The following is a 6,609-nucleotide window of genomic DNA, read 5'->3' on the forward strand; positions in this document are numbered from 1 at the left end:
TGCGCGGGAATCACCTGGTTGTATATGTGTCTGTCAGGGCCTGATGTGTGCGCATGCACGTGTAGGTTGAGCACTTAGCGTGAGAGTGTGTGTTGGTCGTGTGGTGTATTGGTGTGTGCATGCATGCATGCGTGTGTGTGTGTGTGTGTTGCATGCGTGCGTGGCTGCGTGTGTATGTGTGAGTGTTGCGTGTGTGCATGGGTGCATGTGTTCGTCTGATTGTTGCGTGCATGTAGTTTGTGTGCGTGCGTGTGTGTATAATCACCACACCAGCTCATGTGTGTTAAAACAGACGGCTCAGCATACCAATACAAGGCCACCTTGTCCGTTGTGCCCGCGGTCATGACTTCGAACCACCGTCCAATATTTTTTTGTTGTTTGTTTTCATTCTTACTAGCAAGATGCTCGTGCGTTGCACGTAACATCAAGATGCATTTGTATGACTAGTTTATCTTGTGAGAGAAAAGGATGGAGGAGGGAAGGCCTTATTTGAAAATGTGGAGAGGTGTGTGGGTACCTTTTTGCAAAATTGCCATAGTTTCTTTCCTATCCGTCAGATATAAATCGGACGGCCTATATTGCAGGACGGCAGGCACACCATCATCACCAACTCTGTTTTTTATAAGAGTGTATTTTATAAGAATGTAGATGTAGAGTAGATACAAGCCGACAGGTGGGCCCGATGGTAGTGAGATAATGTGATGCAACACTAGAGGTGCCACGTGGAGCGTTTAATTGGTCAACTAGTCGTGTCTTGAGCAAATACAGAGTTGTACGGCGAGCCTGTGACTGTATAATAACCACAAAACATAAATGGTGACCGTAATGAGTGGATTCTGAAGTCCAATGTACGTATCGTGCTTTTGCTTCAAATACAATGATCGTCACTATATATATCGCGAGAGAAAGATGAAACATGCGTGAATGTGCTGGGGGCTTACTTTTAGAGGACCTGGAGATAGTTTGTGTGCGTACGTGAAAGGGGCGTAGAGGCGGTATGCGATGGAGAGAGAGATGCTCATCGTTTCTCTTTATTATGACTAACTTTATATATAGTATAAAAATATACAAAGTCACAGTGCGGAATAAATATCATTGTGGGCACCATGCAATGCAAATTAGCGTTCATACTCCTCCATATAACTTTGTAATGTTGTATATATGTAGAAATTCTAAAATATTTTTTTGGCCACACTTTATTCAAAAGGAATGTTGTATGCGAAATAAACGTGAAGACAGGGCATTTTAGATCAATGGGGTACATGATGTAACATGTGTGAATGTGTAGTTGATGCATTTGGCATGGCCTAGAGAGGTATGTGTGTGTATTACGTATTTGAGAGAGGCATGGATAGAGGGGCCGGCGGGGGGGGGCATGGGAGAGATAGCACGAGAAATGAGAGTGGTCTAGAGAGAGAGACGAATACGACGTCACGACGAGAGATTCCCTTGAGTGTGTATATGCAAGGGGGGAGGGGATAGAGGCACCAGGAGAATATTTTTGTGTGTGGTGTCTGTGTTGGTATGTGTGGGTGTGAGAAGATAAAGAGACGTGGGGGTAGAGGGTGTGTCACTGCGTGAGGTCCGGTGGGTCGAGGTGAGGCCCTTCGTTCGGTTCCGTCCTGCGCCACATTGGTCGGCCCGTGACGCATATAGGGAGACCCATGGATGACCAGTCGTACAAGACAAAGATAGCAGAATTGTGAAGGACTCTGTGTCCACTGACAAAGCCGGCTAGGATTTGTAACCCTAGGTTCTTGGACTAAGGTAACCCGTTTATCTCTGATATTACTATTCATCCAACCTAACTTTAAGGGGCATCCTACAGAATGCTCTGCTAGAATCATACTCGTCGATTAGGAAGAGAGGTGTGAGACAATGCGTGAGAGACAGGCCTAAAGATAATGTGCGTACAGGAGACACGTAGGCAGGTCTATGTATATAGAAGGGGTCAATGGGATTGTGCGTGTGTATGCTTGCGAGAGGAAGAGTGCTTGTGATAAAGGTTAGTGAAAACAGTCGTAAATGGTTACGAGAGGGAGGGAGGGTTATATCAAGAGCATGTGTGCGAGAAAGACACCTCGGGAGAGAGTGTGTGAGCATGTGTGAGAGACCACCGATGGAGAGTGAAACTACACGTAAAAGACTGCTATACACATTGATTAAAGATATAAATTTTATCCAAATATTAGGATGGGATCATGCTATTTGCAATTCGCGCAAGGAACGGTCATTGATCCATCAGACGTCTAGATTCTATCGAATTTGAGCGTGTCTATGTTATTATTCGACACAATTGATCCACAAAGTTAGTATTTTGAACTCCAGACAATGCATCGCTTTAGCAATCGAATATAAACATGAGTATAGTTCATGTTGTGTGTGTAAAGCACATTATACATACGAAAGTAACACAATGAACATTATAAATAGCTACCTATGAACTAGCATACATTTGAATTCAACTTAAGGTGGTTTAAAAAAATCAAATTCAACATGAAGTCCATTCAATTATTTCAATTTGATATCATGGCATTTGTAAATCATACCTAAATTATGGGGGCACCAATCTTTGCTTTGATTTTGTACATAATAGCATATGTAGTTGTATACAAAATAGATTCAAATTTAGCTCCTCCATTCCAAAATAATTGTATTTATAGGATTTTCAAGTGTCAAAATTTCAAAAAGAAGCGGATAATTTAATGAGGTTTTCAAACATACAAGGTCAAATTTAACGTTGTCTATTTAGGTCAGTCCTCATAGTTCAAGAGTACTCTAAACGTGAATGCTATCTGTCCAAATCATATGCATTCTATTAAAACTTGTCAATTGTCTTCTCTGAGTCCTTATTAGCAGAAGACAATGTGACAAACATTTAAATCTGCTTTTAATGTTGTATCCTTATTACCTGAATATCGGAGAAGCCAGAACAACCACCCGACAATCCAGGCGTGCGTGGGAACATGGAACAACTTTCAATGAGTTGCATGCATGCCACGTGTCCCTCAGATGTGAACCGCCAGGGGCACCTGCGTAATTGTGCTGCACCACCCTCCTCCTTCCTATAAATACTCACCCGTGTGGTCAATATATGTTCTTCCACATCGCCACCTCGCACAAACCCTAGCGCGTCCACTAGCTCGCATCAACGCCGGAGATGAAGCGCTTAGCTGCCGCGACTTCTTCGACGTCGTCCTCACACCGGCCGCAGACCTCGTCCTCTCTGCGGCCACCGAGTTAGGGCGCGGGAGATTGAACTGCTCGGCCTCTCCTCCAACCTTGTCTAGCAGTTCGTCAGCGGTAATTAAATCTTACTTTTTACTGCCTTTTTGATCCGTCAAATCCATCCACTTCAACCAAAAGTGGTTTCTTCACTTCCAAATCTGGATATATCTTCTTCTGCATCTCATATTATGCCAAGTATATTCACTTATGCTTCATAACTAGTTAGATTCCTCACTTGTACTTATTCATGGATTCGTACAAATCTAGAACTAACTCTCTTCAAATAAGTGAATGTCTTCGCACTGTGAGGTCAATGTCTTCTAAACTGATTTATCTTCAAAATCTTCTGAGAATGCATATGACCTCTTCCCCTTCCCTCGCATCTCTAATACTGTCACAGGTACATGTCTGTGGGAGAATCCCTTGGTTCTCATAGTCTGCATTCATTTGCAGAATACTTACAACGTCACATCAAATCTCCTTAAGCCAGTTCTTGTCTGACCAGTAGACGGAAGCCTTTCACTGTGTTGAAGCCAATTAGTCTGAATATTATGGCTTCAGAAAAGTCTGCACGGAAAGGTCGCAAGCAACGCCGTGGCAACACTGCACTTGATCTGCCTCCTGATCCATATGAACTGTACAAGTCGGATCCTGAGGAAAATTACAATCAGTGCAAGAACCGGATTCAGTGGATCAGAAGATATTGGGCTGAGGAATGGTTCAAGTACAGGTTTGTAACGCTTGAATATGCTGAAAATAATGCCAGCAAGCGCCCATGGGGTGACTGTCTGTACTGAGGCTTGGTGCCAAAGATCAAGGATGAAGCCATTGAGCGAAAATTCTATCCTTGTACGGTCAGAGGACCACAGCCTGAAAACACCGACCCATCTTCTCTGTTATGGTGTCGTGAAGACAATCTTTTCAAACACAACTATCAATTTGCAAAAGATTCAGCTGTCAAGAACCAAAAGGAGTTTCGCCTCAACTTCAACCCTGGCCCCTCGGCTCCAAGATCTGATGGGACACGTGAAGCTAATGAGAACAAAATTGGCCCCTTCGCCAATTTTGATGGGCTTCTATCTCACATTGCTGCTCAGAGAGCAGCTGTGGAGCAATCTGCTGGAGAAGTTGATTCTGAAGATGCTCCCTTACCTCCAAAGGACAAAAAGAAGAAGAAGGCAAAAGCTTCAAAGTCATATGCTTCACCAAAAGCTTCAACCAGGAAGACTCTGAAGTCTACACCGCTTGAATCCAGTGTGCAGTTTGAAGATTTATCTCGCATGTCCAAGAGGACCAAGAAGCCATTGCCCAAGAAGGCCACTGGGCAACCCCTGACTCTGTTTGCTGTTCTGCGCAACGAAGATGACACCATTGATCTATCTAGCAATGAAGATCTTGGTGATGATGCTCTTGAGATGCTTATCAAGAGCAAGCAAGAGGCGGAAATCTTCAACGACATGCCCCTCTTTGATGTTGACATTCTGAACAACTTCATCGATGAGTGGTTCGACGACCAACGCATCAGTATTGATGATCTTCAGATTCTGGTGGACATCAGCGTCACATTTCACGGATCCATTGCTAGTGAGTTGGCCTTGGCTCAGAAGATTGTCGAGCTCAAGAACAAAATCGATTATGAGAAGGATCACTTCATGAAGAACATGGCCAAGCTCAGTGCGGTAGATGTTCAAATCTTCAAGAAGATGTTGCATGACCTCAAGGAGGAATTTCACAAGAAGCGCACTGAAGCTAAAGGCTCACGAGAGCGCATGAAGTATTTCGCTCAGAAATGCGTTCAAGCAAACAGTGAAGCTGAGAAGCGCAAAGCTCTTGGGCGCCCTGACATCGATCCTAGGATGGCTGCCAAACAAAAGAAGCCTACTGTGACCCAAACTGAAGCACCAATGCAGGAAGAACCTCGCATTGTCTTCCCTGCCAGCATGACAGGCTCGAAGCCTAAGGTCACCTCAGTAGCTTCAGAGCTGAAGAAGACAAGGGCAGCTGAAGCCGAAGCCAAGAAGCGCAAGTGCAAGGACGCATCTGACGATGCCCCTTCCAAGAAAAAGTTGAAGACTAAGGGAACTAAGTCTTCAAAGAAAGAGCGTGCTACGGCCTCTCAACCTCTCATCGTTGAACCTATCTCAGTTGCTCCTCTAGCTGCCACCAACCAAGATCGACGTGTTGTGATCCACCAGCCTGCTTCCATAGAGGCTCATGAAGATGAACAAGTTCCAGATGTTGACCCCAACGCAGCTGAAGACATTGGTCATGAAGACAATGTTGTTGATGATGAAGTTCTTCCTCAACTCGAGCACCACTTGGTATCATCGCCTGCTCCAACGAGCAGTGAATACATTAGCATTGGTCGTCCATTGATGCCAATTACTCAAGATGATTCTTGGGTTATGCGCCCTCAAGAAGAAACCCCTGTTTAAGATGAAACACCCCATACTCCCCCAGCACAAGTTACCAATGCGGTACTGAATGCCGACAACTACATGGAGACCACTCCATCACCAAAGGTGTCACCTGTGTTTCAACAGCTTCGCAAAGGTCTCAGGACATCCGGCTCCATGTCAACCATCCCATAAGAAGATTCACAACAATCCAACTCAGTGGCACGTCAAGTGTTCCCTGAAGAGAATCCTTCTGTGACGGTTCCAGAGTCTGAAGCTAAAGCTACTGAAGACATACCGGCTGCATCAGCCGAAGAAGAATAAAGAAGAGAAGCAAGAGTTGCCAAACCCCCAGCTACAGACCAAGTCATCCTCGAGGAGAATGTGATTGTCCCAGACCCTCCGGTCATTGACCAAATGGAGGTTGAGAACAATGACTGCCACAAACACTGCTAAAGCCAATGACCCTGTCTTGGCTGAAGACCATGTGGAGCCTGAAGCTAATGTTGTGCCTGAAGCCAATGTGAATCCTGAAGCTTCTGTGATGTCGGTCCCCACTGATGGCGCTATTCCTCCCCCAAGGCCTCACACTATGGAAACGGCTTACAATCATGATGGGGAGTTGGTCATAGTTTGCTGGCCAATCATGGTTCCTGCACTGCTCCTGAACCACAATATGATTATCATGTGGAGCAGCAACCACAAGTTCAGAAGCCAAAGTCGAGGCTGCCAAGGCTTCCAGGTGTTTCTACATCGCCAGGATCATTCAGCGTAAACAACTTCAGGGCACACAATACCTTCTTTGACAAAGACAAGAACCCATACTCGAAGCCAAAGATCTCTTCAGATCGCTTTTGGAGCCATCAACAGTGCAACTACTACTCTTGTATCCTCTACAATCAAGAGAGAATTTTTCCTCACATGCGTCTTGATTGTGAAGTTGTTGCTGGGCTGCCCTGCCTTGAAGAAGCTCTGGACTGCTTTC

The sequence above is a fragment of the Triticum aestivum genome, chromosome 7B (genome assembly GCF_018294505.1).
Source record: "Triticum aestivum cultivar Chinese Spring chromosome 7B, IWGSC CS RefSeq v2.1, whole genome shotgun sequence".
In the NCBI taxonomy this organism is placed as follows: domain Eukaryota; kingdom Viridiplantae; phylum Streptophyta; class Magnoliopsida; order Poales; family Poaceae; genus Triticum; species Triticum aestivum.